We start from the raw sequence: 17,210 nt of genomic DNA, 5'->3' as shown, positions 1-17,210 counted from the left end.
TCAACTTTCAGGTTTTGCACTTCATTTGAACTGTCGATGGCCATCTTCAGGTTCCCTTCAAGCTTCCGCTTCCCTCTTCTGAGAATTGTCTGTAATTTCTTCACCTCCGCAGACTCCCCTCTCCAGGTTCTCAGTTTGCTGTTGACCTCAGTCAGACAACTTTCTTCATTCTCTCCAACTTGTAAGTCTTCCAAATGGTTCCAGATCACTTTCTCCAGTCTCTCCATCTTCATTTCAAACTTGATTCCGTAGAGACAGTCACTCACGAGCTGCGACCTTCGCCAGCCCTGGCACGTGTCCAGAAAACACTTTAACTCCGTAGTTCTCAGCTGCTCCTGCAATGACCTCACTTCATATTCTCCTGAGGCAAATCCAAATACCAAGAGATCATCCACATACGTCAAAACTCCAAACGCCTCCACATCCCCCATGACCTTCCACATGCCCCGCGGGAAGGTTGCAAGGGCTCCGGATATGCCCTGTGGCATCTTTTCGGACCGGAAGACTCCTAGGAAACTTATAACGGCCGTCTTCTCCTTGTCGGCCTCACTCATCGGGATCTGGCAACATCCACTCCTCAGATCCAGCACCTTAAACCACTTCGCACCACTCAGACAGACCATCACCTCTTCGGCCCTCAGGGCTGTATTCTGGTCATTGACAGTGCGCCTCTTCAGCACAATATAATCCACACACACGCTGCCTACGTCTTCCATGGCTGTAGGGGCCAGTCACCGCGACCTCTCTCTCTCACCAAGGTGTCTTCAGCGGTCAACTACCCTCCCTTGTGGTATTTTGCAGCGTCCATGAAGAGGGTCTCACCCTCAGATACTTCCCCCAGGCCGTACCACCACCGGCTCTTGTTTGAATTCGGTATCGCCCCAATGCTCTACACACATCCACACAAGCAGCTTGAAACTCTGGGTGCATCGACAATGCCTCCAAACAGCTCTCACCCGCCTCCTCCGGGCAGGCCCCCCCACCCAACACACACGCAGTGATAACCAGCAATCGCACACCCACAAAGCCACACCAGCTCTTCGCCGCAGACATAATTTAAAGAGGGTGATCACACAGCTTCCACAGAAATCAATCCCAGACGAGCCCCCACAATGTAACCCCCTGGGTCACCTCAGGCTCGCTCAGCTCATTCTCGTCTAGGGGGAGCAGCCTTTGGCCCCGCCAGACTGGGTAATCAGCTGGTGTGGATGCTGTGTGATGTCCCCGCCTTGCCCAAAAACAAACAGTACACCATATGCGATTAAATGAGTACAATTTATAAAGGTTACTATAACTAAGTGATTAATAATGATACAGTATATATGAAGAAAAAAAAAATAAAGAAAAGGCGCCAAACTTATCAAAGTCCAAACCACTTTGTGCACAACCATTGGAGCTCAATTACTGAAGTCTTCTAGCCACCATTCGATCCCCTCCGAACTCCTCGACTCGCAGCTTAGGACCATCCGAAGTGGTCAACCAAGCACATCTAGCTTTATCTCCTCTCCTCGGAGTACCTCCTGGCCTTGGACCCCCCGCTTGGGGTCCGTTCCTCGCCCAGCTTACAGCATTGCATCCTCTCTCTCTCAACCCCTCGTGCCGATCTCCCCAAAAGCCCGCCAACAATAGCTTACAGACTCAGAAGAAAGAACAACATTAATCCCAATTGGTTTACAAAGGAATACAATTCTCGTTATCAGTAAATTTTAACCCAAACAAGCTTCCAGCACTCTCTCGCAACAAAGAAGCATTCCTGCTTTTAACAAAACAAAGAAGCCATTTTGATTACATACACAGTAACAAAGAAAAAGGAAGAAACCCCCTTTACACTGTGTCTTGGGCAATGATCTTTACATCCTCACTTGTCACAAGAATAGTAACAGATGATTGGAGGGTGGCAAGTATTATTCCTTTGTTCAAGATACCCATTTTCAGCTGGGTGGACTGGAGCAATGTGTGGTTAAGTGCCTTGCTCAAGGAAACAACAGCTGCCTCGGCTGGAGCTCAAACTCATGACCTTCAGATCACTAGTCCAAAGCCTTAATCACTTGGCCACGCGCTACACAGGGATGGAGTAGCCCTACAGTATCCAATGTTCTTGAAAGAAGAAAGCACCTTTGGCTGACCCCCGAGAGTCATGCACCAGCATCTTACCAGCTTAGGTTACAACACTGACAGGATGCAGAGCTGTGCTGAAATGTGGCAGATGGAGTTCAACTTGGAAAGTTTGAAGTGATTCATTTGGGAAGGTCAAATTTGCAGACTAATTATAATTTTATGCAATACTCTTGGCAATGTGGAGGAACAGAGGGATCTTAGGTTCCATGTCCATATATCCCTCATATTTGCCATGCAAGTTGTTATAGGGTTGTTAAAAAAAAGTGTATGATGTGTTGGCCTTCATTAGTAAGGGGACTGAGTACAAGAGCTGTGAAGTACTGTTGCAGCTCTGTAAAACTCTGTAAAGAGCACACTTGGGAGTTTAGGGTTAAGTTTTGTTTGCTCACTATAGGTAGGATTTAGAGAGAGAGCGCCATGGTGCAGCCTGGACTAGAAGGCAGATGTTATGAAGATAGGCTGAGCAGGCTGGAGCTTTTTTCTTTGGAGTAAATGAGGATGAGCAATGACTTGATAGATATATATAAAATGATAGGAGACACAGAATGAGTGGATAGCCAGAGACGTTTTCATGGGTGAAATGGCTGACATGAGGAAGTGTACTTTTAAAGTGATTGGAGGAAGATTTGGGGGGGAATGGCAGAGGCAAGTTCTTTTACACAGAGAGTGGTGAGTGCAAGAAACCCCTGCCAGGGGCAGTGCTTGAGGCAGAAACATTAGGGACATTTTGATAGGTACTTGGACGATAGAAAAGTGGAAGACTGTGTATGAGGGAAGAGTTGGACTGATCTTAGAGTAGGTTAAAAGGTCAGTACAGCATTGTACAATGCTGTAGTGTTTCATGTTTTATGTTCCATTGGAAATTATAATGGAATGGAAGTGGAATTGTCCAAAGGAAAGGAAACTAAAAGTGAGATTAGGACGTTTACTGTGACAGATAGTCCAACATCCAGACTACAGTATTCAGTGGGAACTTGTGAGAAAGAAGGATTCCATGAGAAAAAAGCATAACTTTAATAAAGTGGGTCAGGGATAAAATGATAGGTCAGAGAACTGGTAAGTTTAGTATCTGGCATGAAAATTTTAAAAACTCTCAAAGGAAAACGATCTTGAGAGAAGACTTGTATGCAATATCAAAACAAACAGTATGAGTTAATGAGGATATTTTAACAAGAAGAAGGTATCTAAGGTGAAATCTGGGGTGAAATATTATCAGGAATCAAATAAATGACAGATTTTTTTTGCATTAGTCTTCACCAATAAGAATGCTGAAAAGTTATTCCTAAAATAACAGAGGGGCTAATTTCAAATAACAGGTTGGAGCTTTAAAAAAATTAGGAAAATAGCTGTGGCTAGAGGCAGACAAGTTCCCAGAGCTTGATGACCTCCAGCTAGGATTTTAAAGGCAGCAGCTCCTGAAGAAGCCACTATTGAATGAAATTTTTCATAACCTGCTAAGTTCAGGAAATTCCCAAAAAAACCCACAGTAAAACAAACAAAATAGTTTTTTGTTCAAAAATGGAGGAAGGTAGAATGCAGAAACTATGGGCCAATTTGTTTAATATCTATTGTTTGTAACATGGTAGAGTCAATAGCCAAAGACGATATAGCTAATGGTTTAGAAAAGCTGATTGTAATCAACAATTAAACCATGTTTGAGAAATTAGCTTAATTTCATTTAAAGATGAGTCAGGGAGAGCTGCTGGAGGGTGTAGTGCATTTAGCTTTCCAAAAGGCATTTGACAAGGTGCCACATATGAAGAAAGCGCATAAAATCAGAAGTCAGTGTTTTGATAGACAAATGTTAGCATGGATTGAAAACTGTCTTGAAAACAAGAGGTTAGAAAAATGGGTTCTTTTCATGCTGGAGGGATGTAATTGCAGAGTACACCAGGGCTCACAATTGTTTAGTATTTTCAACCAGTGAGTCTTACTTCAGTGGTGGGCATATTTTTTGTAGAAGAATCTTGGACACATAACCTATGAAGATTTAGAGAAGCATAGTCTGATTAGGGATAGTCAGCATGGCTTTGTGAGGGGCAGGTCATGCCTCACAAGCCTGACTAAATTCTTTGAGAATGTGACAAAATGTGCACATTAATGAAGGTAGAACAGATGAGTTCCCATAGAAGCCTCATTCAGATCATCATAATGCATAGAATCCAGGGAAACTTGTCTATGTGGATGAAGAATTGGCTTTCCCCATTAAAGGCAGAGTGTGGTAATAGATGATATATTCTGCTTGGAGACTGGTGACCAGTGATGTTCCACAGGGATCTGCTCTGTGATGTTTTTATAAATGACTTGGATGAGGAAGTGGAAGGGCACGTTAGGAAGTTTGCAGATGACGCAAAGGTTGCTGGAGCTGTGGATAGTGTAGAAAGTTGTCAAATGTTACAGTAGGACATTGACAGGATGCAGAACTGGGCTGAGAAGTGGCAAATGGAATTCAAACTGGAAAAATGTGAAGTGATTCACTTTGGAAGGATGAATATACAGCTAATGGCAGGATTCCTAGCAGTGTGGAGGAGCAGAGGGATCTTGAGGTCCACAGTCATAGATTCCTCACAGTTGCTGTGCAAATTGATCATGTTGTTAAGGAGGATTATTGTGTGTTGGCCTTCATTAGTTGGGGGATTATGTTCAAGAGCTGTGAGGTAATTTTGGAGCTCTATAAAATCCTGGTTAGACCACACTTGGAATACTGTGTACAATTCTGGGTGCCTCATTATAATAGAAGAAACTATCGAGAAGATGCAGAGGAAATTTACCAGGATGCTGCCAGGATTGGAGAGCATATCTTATGAGGATAAGCTGAACGAGCGAGGGGTTATCTCTCTGAAATGAGAAAGGATGAGAGGTGACTTGATAGAGGTGTACAGGATGATGAGGCGTTGATAGGGTGGACAGCTAGAGACTTTTTCCCGGGGTTGAAATGTCTAATATAAGGGGGCATAATTTTCAGGTGATTGGAGAGAAGTATAGGAGGGGATAGGAGGTGAGTTCATTACACAGAGAGTGGTCGTGCATGGTACGCCCTACTAGGAGTGGTGGTAGAAGTAGATATATTAGGGGCATTTAAGAAACTCTTTAATAGGCACCTGGATGATAGAAAAAGTGAAGGGACATGTAAGAGGGAAGGATTAGATTGACCTTAGAATACATTAAATGGTCAGCACAACATTGTGGGCCAAAGGGCTTGTTCTGAGCTGTAATTTTCTGTGTCCAATTCTATGTTCTATACTTACATTACCTACATGTCCTTTCCTTTATTACCCCTATTTGATGTTGAAAATAAATGATTCAACAGTGCATTTATGTCACTAACATTGTTGATTTGGATTGACACTTTTCCAGATCTGATGAACGGTCAATATTAACTCAGTTTCTCACTCCTCAAATGTTGCCTAACCGATTAGGCCTTTCTAGCATTTTCCTATTCATGTTTTAAAGAGAAGCTTATTGTTCCATGAACTCCATTGAGGCAGAAACTACAAGGAAGAGAAGACAGTCTACCTGAACTATCTTATCACAATGCCTCATCAGTGAGAACAAATCCTTCTGTGCTTTAATCTTCCTCAAAGCATTCTTTACTAGTTTTTATACAGTACATGAGCATGGAACTATGTGAAATCTCCAGCAGGTTAAGAGCAATCTTGTAGATATCTTCCACACCCCCTCCCCACCACTACCTTAAATTGAGTGGATTGTGAAAAACAGTACTTATTTTCTGATTTCTAAATCACAGTCATTTTATGGACTGGAAATATTTGATTTACGATGGGAGTACTTCCTTTGTGAATCAGGTGAGCATCTAATGCTGGGAAACTTCAAATGCAGCAGGGAATGTACAGCCCAATTTCACAACTGGTATGATTTCACCCAGATATTACCACTAGAATGATATATGCTAGGTTACAGTGATTTTGAATTGCCTAGTGTTTAAAAATAAAAAAAAACATATTGCTATTCAGAATCAGAATCAGGTTTAATAACACTGGCATAGGTCATGAAAATTTGTTGTCTTTGCAGCAGAAGTACAATACATAATAATAGAGAGAAAAATGTGAGTTACAGTAAGTATATATATATATATATAATAGGTAAATTAAATAAGTAGTGTAAAATAAAAATAATATAAGTAGTAAGGTAGTGTTCATGGGTTCAGAGTCCATTCTGAAATCTGATGGCAGAGGGGAAGAGGCTGTTTCTGAATTATCAAGTGTGTGCCTTCAGACTCCTGTACCTCTTTCCAGATGGTAGCAATGAGAAGAGGGCATGTCCTGGGTGGTTGGGATCTTCATGATTGATGCTGCCTTTTAGAGGCATTGCTCCTTGAAGATTTCCTGGATCCTGTGGAGTTTAGTGCCAGGATAGAACTAACTTAAGTTTACAAGTCTCTGCAGCTTATTTCAATCCTGTGCAGTGCATACCAGACAGTGATGCAGCCTGATAGAATACTGTCCACGGTACATCTGCAGAAATTTGCGAATGTCTTTGGTTACCTATCAGATCTCCTCAAACTCCAAATGAAATATAGCCACTCTCATGCCTTCTTTATAGTTGCATCGAAGTGTTGACACCAGGATTGTTCCTCAGAGACATTGACACCCAGGAACTTGTAATTGCTCAGTCTTTCCATTTTTGAACCTTCTTTGAGAACTGGTCTTACACTTTCTCAAGTCCACAATTTGTTCTTTGAGTGCAAAGTTGTTGCTGTGACACGACTCGACTAGCTGATGTATCTCACTCTTGTATGCCCTCTCATCACAATCTGAAATTCTGCCAACAATAGTTGTCATCAGCAAGTTTATCAATGGCATTTGAGCTGTGTCTAGCCACACAGTCATGGGTATAGAGAGATTAGAGCAGTGGGATAAGCACACATCCCTGAGGTGCACCAATGTTGATTGTCAGCGAGGTGGAGATGTTATTTCTTATCCACACAGATTGTGGTCTTCCGGTTAGAAAGTTGAAGATCCAGTTGGTGATATCCAGGGTTTGGAACTTTTCAATCAGAACTGTAGGAATGATTGTGTTAAACACTGAGCTGTTGTCAATAAACAACAGCTGTTGTCAACACACAGAAAATTCTGGAGAAACTCAGCAGGCCAGGTAGCATCTACAGAAAAAAGTAAACAGTCAATGTTTCTGGCCGAGACCCTGCATCAGGACTGGAGAAAAAAGAAAAGTCATAGAAAAAAGTGGGGGAAGGAAGAAATACTAGGTAGTAGATGATAGGTGAAACCCGGAGAGGGCGAGGGGTGAAGTAAAGAGCTGGGAAGTCAATTGGTGAAAGAGATAAAGGGCTGGAGAAGGGTGAATCTGATAGAAGAGGACAGAAGGCCATGAAAGAAAGGGAATGAGTAGGAACAACAGGGAGGCAGGTAAGGAGTAAAGTGAGAGAGGAAAATGGGAATGGGGAATGGTTAAGGAGAGGGGAGCATTACCAGAAGTTCAAGAAATAGATGTTCATGCCATCAGGTTGGAGACTACCCAGATGGAATATAAAACGTTGCTCCTCCAACCTGGTGGTGGCCTCAGCAAAACAGTGGAGAGGGCCATGGACTAACATGTCAGAATGGGAATAGGAAATAGAATCAAAATGGGTGGCCACCAGGAGATCCCACTTTTTCTGGCAGATGCAGTGTACGTGCTCAGTGAAGCAGCCACACAATCTACATTTGGTCTCATTGATATACAGGAGGTCACACTAGGAGTATTGGATACAGTAGATAATCCCAATAGACTCAGAGGTGAAGTGTCACCTCGCCTGGAAGGGTAGTTTGGACCCTGAATGGTAGTAAGGGAGGAGGTGGAGGGGCAGGTATAGCACTTGTGTAGCAAGGATAAGTGCCAGTGGAGAGAACAAATGGACAAGGGAATCACATAGGGAGTGATCCCTGTGGAAAGCAGAAATTGGGGAAAGATGTGCTTGGTGGTGGGATCTTGATGGAGATGGCAGACGTTATGGAGAATTATGTGCTGAATGTGAAGCTGGTGGGGTGGTAGGTGAGGACCACCATCCTCCATGTCCAGCACGTATGCCTGATAGGGTAACAGGAGGATGGGATCAGAGCAGACAGACGTGAAATGGGAGAGATGTGGTTGAGGGCAGCATTGATGGTCGAGGAAGGGAAGCTCCTTTCTTTGAAGAAAGAGGACATCTCCTTAGTTCTGTACTGAAAAGTCTCATCCTGAGAGCTGATGCCACAGAGACAGAGGAATTGAGAGAAGGGGATGGCATTTTTACAAGCATTACACCCTCCCTTACACCACTTCCCTCACTAACATTCAGGGCCCCAGATAGTCCTTCCAGGTGAGGCAATACTTCTCCTGTGAGTCTGTTGGGGTCATTTACTGTATATGGTGCTCATGGTGTGGCCTCTTTTATATCGGTGAGAACCGACATAGATTGGGAGACCACTTCACCAAGCACCTACTAGTCCGCTAGAAAAAGTGGGATCTCCCAGTGGCCACCCATTTTAGTTCTACTTCTCATTCCCATTCCAACATGCTAGTCCATGGCCCCCTCCACTGCCATGTTGAGGCCACCACCAGGTTGGAGGAACAACAGCTTATATTCTGTCTGGTTCTGTTGGCATGAACATTGAGTTCTTGAACTTCTGATAATGCCTCACCGTCCCTTACCATTCCCCATTCCCATTTCCCCCTCTCACCTTATCTGCTTACCTGCCCATCACCCCCGACCCCTGGTGCTCCTCCCCCTTCCCTTTCTTTCATGGCCTTCTGTCCTCTCCTATCAGATTCCCCTTTCTCCAGCCCTTTATTTCTTTCACCAATCGACTTTGCAACTCTTTACTTCACCCCTCTCCCAGCTTTACTTATCACCTACCACCTGGTATTTTCCTCCCCTCCCCCACCCTCTTACTCTGTCTTCTTATCTTTTTTTCTCCAGTTTTGATGACGGGCTTTGGCCCAAAGCGTTGACTTTTTATTCTTTTCCATAGATGTTGGCTGGCCTGCTGAGTTCCTTCGGCATTTTGTGTGTGCCACTAGGATTTCCAACAAATGTAGATTTTTCTCTTGTTCGTCAATAAGCAGCATCCTGATATAGGTATTTGTATTGTCCAAGTGATCCAAGGCCACATGAAGAGCCAAAGAGATGAAACTTTTGGACAAATTTTTATTCATAAAAACTTCATAATTTTCTTTTTATTCTACATTTTCTAATTTCCTGACTGCTTTCTGCAAATTGAGCTCCCTGTCAAATGCTTTCATTTTGATTTATCTCATCCTGTACACTTCTCAATAGCTAGACAGGTCTAGTTTCATGAAACCTATTGCTTTTCACAGTAATATATTCTGTCCAAATCTTTCATTATCTCTTCTTTGAATGCCTCATTCTACTTTGGCAATAATTTATCTTCATTTTCCATTTCCTATCCACTTGCTAAATCATGTTTCAGTCATATGATCAGCATATTGAAAATGTTCTCCCATAACAACTCTTTTTATCTCGTACCCATTTTAATTTTCTCAACCAATTTCAATAATGGTGGAATAGACTACAAGCTTTGCATTTGGTGTAACCCAATGCCTAATACACTGTTTTGTACACAACAGTGCTTCATTACATTAAATGAAATGAATTGTAATTTGTCATTGAATAGACAAGTATGGGAGGATAGGATCAATATACTTACACCCAGTGCTCCATTTATTAGGAATCTCTGTAACATCCTCGCTCGGGTGTACCGAAACGCCGAGTTAAACGTTGAGGTAAACCGAAGTCAATGAAGACAAGGTCGCAGTAAGATTAACCATTTACTGTTCACTCTTCACATTAACGTATGGTGAAAACTGTTGATAAAACAATACAAGATTGCTACAGTGTTTGTTTCCTTCTAAATATCACATTTACATCGTGAATACTTGCAAAGGTAAAACTACAATAACTACATTACATTAAAGTGCAGCATACAGTCAGAATCTACCTGCTCCATTGACTGCTTTAAATACACTTCAACACAAACTATCCCGACTCTTTAACTAATGAAAACGTAAACCTTATCGACCGTCATTACTTTTAACAGAATCGGCGTTAACATTTTAATTCAACATATCGATTATCTAATGACTTACAGTGTTGCTTTCACTGTGTTTTTGGTGTGTAGAAAGAAACTTAACTAGCGCTGTGGCGCCACATGTGAGCGACCCCCACCCTTGTGTTTATCCCAAACCAGTATTTTCCCACAAGACGCGGCGAAACTGGATGTGACGTCATCGCAGCCGCGATATATTACAGACAAATGAATTTACTTAAACAATCCTAACTTTAACTAAAAATGCTAACAAACGAATTACTAAGCGAAAATATTATAAACTAAATAACTGCCATAAAGGCGGCACAATCTCCTATACCTAATAAAGTGGCCACTGAGTGTATGTTCGTTGTCTTCTGCTTCTGTAGCCCATCCACTTCAAAGTTTGATCTGTTGTCTGTTCCAAGATGCCCTTCTGCACAGCACTGTTGTAACACGTGGTTATCTGAGTTACTGTTGCCTTCCTGTCAGCTTGAACCAGTCTGGCCATTCTCCTCTGGCCTCCCTTATTAACAAGACATTTTTAGATTTTTTTTAAATTTCTCGCACCATTCTCTGTAAACTCTGGAGCCTGTTATACGTGACAATCTCAGGTGATCGGCAATTTTTGAGATACTCAAACCACCCCATCTAGCACCAACAATCATTCCACAGTCAAAGTCACTTAGATTACATTTCTTCTAAGCATTCTGATATTTGGTCTGAACAACAACTGTACGTCTTGATGATGTCTGAATGCTTTTATATATTGAATTGTTGCCACATTGGTTGATTAGGTATTTGCATTAAGAAACAGCTGTAGAGCTGTACTTAATAAAGTGGTCACTGACTTTATAATGAACGAAAGGCCAATAGAAAGAATACTTGAACGGATTCTCAATATGGACAGCATTAAATGTTGATCTTTGAACTGCTCTGTGTGACTACATAGTATGTATGTACTTCCAAATGGATTTTGGCAAGATGCTGACAATAAATTTTTGTAGTAGGATACTAGCTGTTCTGAACCCACTTCAGCTAATTCACCTTTACTCCATATCCTTTTTATTCATGGTTAACAGAAGAAAACTACAATCCCTTATTTCAGATTATTAATTGAGCTAGCTCCTTTTGCTGTCTGTGGGAGAGACTTCCAATTTTCTTTATGTAAATAAGCTTTTCCTAACTTCTCTTAAATGCCCTGATTCTGATGTTGATATTGTTTCTGTATCTTACACTCTTCCAAAAATAGAAGAATTTTTTCTTTTATCAACTCTTTCAAATTCTTAAGAACAAAATCAAGATCTGCCCTTAACGTTATTCATTCGGGGGTGTACAAGACTAGTTTATGCAATGATATTATCTTCCCATATTTATGCTTTACATGGAAGAGAACTCACATAAATGATGCAAAAAGAACATATTTCCTTTATATTCTTCTGACATAGGGGTGTGTCATTCAGTTCATCAGGTCAATGCTGGCTCTCCCATCTTTAGCAAATGAAACAATGCCGAAGTTATTGGCATGAAAAACAGTCACAGGTGGAACATGCAAACTCCACCCAGACAGCATCCAAAGTCAGGATCAAACCCATCAGTAAAGCAGTGCAGCAACAACACTAAACATTGTGCCATCGTGCTGCCCGCTGGGACAATATTGGGTGTGAGGCCTCCATTGGTCAGGGTCCACCTAGCTGGATGTGTGACCTAGCTGTCTAGACATGCAGGCCAGAGCAGTACAATACGGAAAGCAAGCTGGCACCCATGTAGAGTTCCTCCTCTCCATCCATCCGATGAACCTAAAGGAGCAGCAGAGTCTGATATAGTTTGGCACCAGCAGCATCGCAGGAGTTGCCAGGCAGTGAGAACTCAATTTAGGACTCCTTTAGGGACTTCAGCTCTGGGTTTTTCCCCTCAAAGTTTGCTCCTGAAGCCTTCTCCATGAGTGGGTATAGCTACAAGGCAGCAGATATTCAAGATCAGAGTATTTCTTCCAGATGAGCTGCCAACCATGGCTGATGAGCCGAATCTGCCTGAAGTCATTGGTTTTAAGGTGCCATTAATCAAACTTTGCTCCTTCTCCTGTCAGTAGAAATGGTTCCAGCAGGCTTAGTAGCTATGCCACACATGAAGGCCAGGAACTGGATTTGGTTGTCAGAGGCTATTTGAATCGTATGCCATTGAGAGCATTTAATAGGTAGTATGAGCTTATCCCCATTACCAAAGGCAGCTATGACAACCTTAAGGAACTAATGTTGGGTGTGTTGCACATAAATCTCAAGAGGTTCATGACAAATATCAAAAAGCTATCACATTAAATTGTAGAAATGGGACTAGTCAATACAACTTCATGCACTATTAGCTTTGACCTTTATTGTTGTATTTGATATAGAAGCACCAGCAATGGCCAGATATGTGTATTTAAACAAATTGCAGATGCTGGAACTTTGAAATAAAAGTATGAAAAGCTGTAACCAGCAATCCAGCTGATCCCTTCTGTGACCTACCGGCCTCTGCATCATGCTCAATCCCTCACTCACACCCAACCTGATTCACTCTACCCATTAGCCATTCTCTATCTGGTTCTACCTATTACCTAGCAGCCTCTATTGCACCCCACCCTATACTGTTAATTATTAGCAATTCTTTCTCATCCCTCTCGGCCTGATGCAGGAGCTTGAACCAAAATTTCAAACTATACCTTTTGCCTCCACAAATGCTTCTGTTTGATGGATTTAGAATATTGCATCAATTTCTAATCTCTTAAAAATTAATAATAAAAAGATTCCAAGAAAAGTTTCAATATAGTCTACAACTATGACTTTTTCTAAAAATTCTGAATATCAAAGCAAGTATATAATGTGGTTAAAATAGTATGTTGTGTTCTCAAGCATAGATTAATTTAACTTGTAATTAAGGGGGGAGATTTGCATGAACCAGGAACGAAAAAAAGCCAGATGAGCAGTTATCCAGATCTTTTTCTTGAAGACTATAGAACATTGAACTAGTTGACAACCCATGCTAATTCAGAAGATGGATTAAACTAGAATTAAATTAGACTTGCAGAAGAGTTGGGAACTGAAGTGAAGAGGCAGAGAATGTGGTGGTTGGTGCTGAAGTGGAGACAGCTTGTAGGGAGTTTGTGAGGAAGGATAAGCAGATGATAGAGCAAGGATACACTCAGCCAGATGGTTTGAGATGTGTCCATTTTTATGCGAGGAGTATCATAAACAAGGTGGATGAACTTAGTGCATGGATCAATACTGGAACTATGATGTTGTGGCCATTCCAGAGACGTGGATGTCTTGGAGCAGGAATGGCTGCTGAGTGTGCTGGGCTTTAGATGTTTCAAAAAGGATAGAGAGGGAGGCAAAAGAGGTGGGGAAGTTTCATTGCTAATCAGGGATAGTATTATGGCTGCAGAAAAAGAGGAAGTCATGGAGGGATTGTCTACTGAGTCATTGTGGGTGGAAGTCGGAAACAGGAATGGACTAATAACTTGACTGGGTGTTTTTATAGGCCCCCAGTAGTGTCAGAGACAGCAAGGAGCAGCTAGGGAGGAAGATTCTGGAAAGGTGCAATAATAATAATAATAGGGTTTTGTGATGGGTGATTTCAAGTTTCCTAATATTGACTGGCATCTCCTTAGAGTAAGGAGTTCAGATAGGGTGCAGTTAATTAGGTTTATTCAGGAAAGTTTGCTGACATAAAATGTAGATAAGCCAACCAGAGGAGAGGCTGTACTAGATTTGGTATTGGGAAATGAACCTGGTCAGGTGTCAGATCTCTCAGTGGAAGAGCATTTTGAAGGTAGTGATCACAACTCCATCTCCTTTATCATAGCGCTGGAGAGGGATAGGAGCAGACAATTTGAGAAATCATTTAATTGGAGTAGGGGGAAATATGATGCTATTAAGCAGGAACTTGGGGAGTATAAATTGGGAGCAAATGTTCTCAGGGAAATGCAAGGTAGAAACGTGCAAATGTTCAGGGAACATTAGCATGGTGTTCTGCATAGGTATGTTCCATTGAGACAGGGAAAGGATGGTAGGGTAAAAGAACCATGATGTACAAGGGATACAGAAAATCTAGCTAAGAAGAAAAGAAAAGCTTACAAAAGGTTCAAGGAACTAGGTCCTGTTAGAGCTATGGAAAATTACAAGGGTGTCAGGAAGGAGCTCAAGAATGAAATTAGGAGAGCTAGAAGGGGTCGTGAGAAGGCCTTGGTGAGCAAGATTAAAGAAAACCCCAAAGCATTCTACAAGTATTTAAGAGAAAGACGATGAGCTGTGTGGAATAGGACCAATAAGGAGCGATAGTGGAATCATGTGCATGGAGTCAGAGGAGGTAGTGGAGGTACTTAAAGAATGCTTTGCTTCAGTATTCACCAGTGAAAAGGACCTGAAAAACTTGAGCATATAGATATTAAGGAAGTGGATGTGCTGGAGCTTTTGAAAGGTATTAAGTCAGATAAGTTGCTGGGATCGGACGAGGTATACCCCAGGCTACTGTGGGAAGCAAGGGAGGAGATTGCTGAGCTTTTGGTGATGATCTTTGCATCATCAATAAGGATGGGAGAAGTCCCAGAGGATTGGAAGGTTGCAAATGCTGTTCCCTTGTTCAGGAAAGGGAGTAGGGGAATAGATATAACCCAGGAAATTATAGACCAGTGAGTCTTACTTCAGTGGTGGGAAAGTTGTTGGGGAAGATCCTGAGAGGCAGGACTTTGAGCATTTGGAGAGACATAATCTGACTAGGGATAGTCAGCATGGCTTTGTCAAGGGCAGATCATGCCTTATGAGCCTGACTGAATTCTTTGAGGATGTAACTAACATATTGATGAAGGTAGAGCTATGGATGTAGTGTATATGGATTTCAATAAGGTATTTGATAAGGTTCCCTATGTGAGACTCATTCAGAAAGTAAGGAAGCATGGGATCCAAGGAGACCTTGCATTGTGGATCCAGAATTGGCTTGTTCACAAAAGGCCAAAGGCTGGTTGTAGATAGTACATATTCTGCATGGAGGACGGTGACCATTGGTGTTCCACAGGGATCTGTTCTGGGAACCCTCCTCTTGTAATTTTTATAAATGACTTGGATAATGAATTAGAAGAGTGGGTTAGTAAGTTTAATGATGACATAAAAGTTGGAGGTATTGTGGATAGTTAGCAGGGCTGTTAGAGGTTACAGCGGGGCATTGATAGGATGCAGAACTAGGCTGAGAAGTGGCAGATGGAGTTCAACCCAGATACATGTGAAGTGGTTCATTTTGGTTGGTCAAATTTGAAGACAGAATCTAATTTTAAGGGTAAGACTCTTGGCAGTGTGGAATATCTGAAAGATCTTGGGACCTAAGTCCATACGACTCTCAAAGCTGCAGTGCAGGTTGAGAGTGTTGTTAAGAAGACGTATGGTATGATGGCCTTCACCAACTGTGGGGTTAAGTTCAAGAGCCGTGAGTTAATTTTAAAATTATATAAGACCTTAGACCCCATCTGGAGTACAGTGCTCAGTTCTGGTCATCTCACTACAGGAAGGATGTGAGTATGTAGAAAGACTGCAGAGGAGATTTGCAAGGATGTAGTTAAGTAGATGCATGGTAAGCTGACCTTCATTGGCCAAGGTTTTCATTTCGAAAGCCATGAGGTAATGTTGCAGTTCTATTCACCTCTGGTTCGAATACATTTGGAGTGTTGTGTTCATTACTGGTCACCTGGTTATAGGAAGGACGTGGAATCTTTAGAGAGGGTACAGAGGAGATTTACCAGGATGCTGCCATGTCTTATGAGGATTGATTGAGCAAGCTAGGACTTTCCTCTTTGGAGCGAAGAAGGATGAAAGGTGACTTAATAGAGCTGTACAGGATGATAAGAGCATAAATTGAGTGGATAACTGGAGACTTTTCTCTAGAACAGAAATGGTTCAGATGAGGGAGCATAATTTTAAGGTGATTGGAGCAAAGTATGGGGCAGATGTCAGAGGTTTTTTTTTTACACACAAAATTTGATAAGTTAATAGAACACATTGCCGGGGTGGGCGTAGGGGAAGACATACGTATTAGGGGCATTTGAGAGACTCTTCAGTTGGCACATGGATGAAGGAGAAATGAAAGGCTATGTGAGAGGGAAGCGTTAGATTGATCTTAGAGTAATTAAAAGTTCAGTATAACATCATGGGCTGAAGGACCCGTGCCAAGCATTATTATTTGATGTTTTATTTGCAGGTTAATTATTTTATACATGAAGTGGAAAATGCCTGTAAAGTATTGCCGGGGAGATGGCAGATAGCAGTTTCTGAGAGGTATTTAGATAGACATGTGGACAGCCAGGGAATAGAGGAATGCAGACCATAAGCAGACAGATGGAATTAGTTAGATTAGCATCGTGGTCAGTGCAAACATGATGAGTCAAAGGAGCTGTTCCTGTGCTGTACTGCTGTAATTTTTGAGTCCTATGATTCGAAGGAAACTACTTCAGCCTTTCTGACCAGTCTTAGCAATATCTTCAAATCCCCTCTGCAATCTTCTCTGTAATATGTTGAACAAAACTATCAACAGTAGTAGCCAAGCTGTGGGGTATCAGATATAAAATAAACCCGAGCATAGCCTCCATGTTCTTCAGATCTTTGCCTTAACTGAAAAAGGAAAGCATTATATATATTATTAAGTAACTTATTAATCAGTCCTGCCACTTTTGATAATGTATGGATGTACATTACAATATCCCTTATTCCTCCACACCTCTCATTCTTGGACTCCTAACTACTGCACCTAACATTTTTAGATTAAATCCACTCAGCTGAGCAGGCCATTTATATCTTTCTCCTGTCCAAAGATTTGTTTCTCCATGTGAACCACAAAGCTGATGATTTATTTTGTCTACAAACATTTTTATCTTACTCCCTGCATTTAAGACCAGGTCATTAATACATATTACAAAAGGCAAGAGGTGGAGTACTGAGTCATATGGAACTCCCTTTATAATAAACTCAAGTCACAGCACAGACATCATCCAGTAAACATTACTGATGCACCATCAATAACTCA

The 17,210-nt window shown here is 41.7% G+C and overlaps 1 protein-coding gene and 1 long non-coding RNA gene across 5 annotated transcripts in view; one reads left to right on the top strand and one right to left on the bottom strand.

The window, feature by feature from the left end:
- ptgis (prostaglandin I2 (prostacyclin) synthase) overlaps nt 1-17,210 on the top strand; it is a 173,578-nt gene that overhangs the window by 58,989 nt on the left and 97,379 nt on the right. The window lies entirely within an intron of this gene.
- The window catches only part of LOC140736057 (uncharacterized), a 38,344-nt gene that overhangs the window by 14,216 nt on the left and 6,918 nt on the right, over nt 1-17,210 (bottom strand). For both annotated transcript variants that reach the window (XR_012100876.1, XR_012100875.1), the window contains exon 2: nt 9,786-9,942. This is a non-coding gene — a long non-coding RNA (uncharacterized lncRNA). The remainder of the gene's footprint in view (nt 1-9,785; nt 9,943-17,210) is intronic.

The sequence above is a fragment of the Hemitrygon akajei genome, chromosome 11, assembly GCF_048418815.1.
Source record: "Hemitrygon akajei chromosome 11, sHemAka1.3, whole genome shotgun sequence".
Taxonomy (NCBI): domain Eukaryota; kingdom Metazoa; phylum Chordata; class Chondrichthyes; order Myliobatiformes; family Dasyatidae; genus Hemitrygon; species Hemitrygon akajei.
The sequence above is the reverse complement of the archived record's forward strand: the minus strand, read 5'-3'. Positions and strand labels throughout refer to the sequence as shown.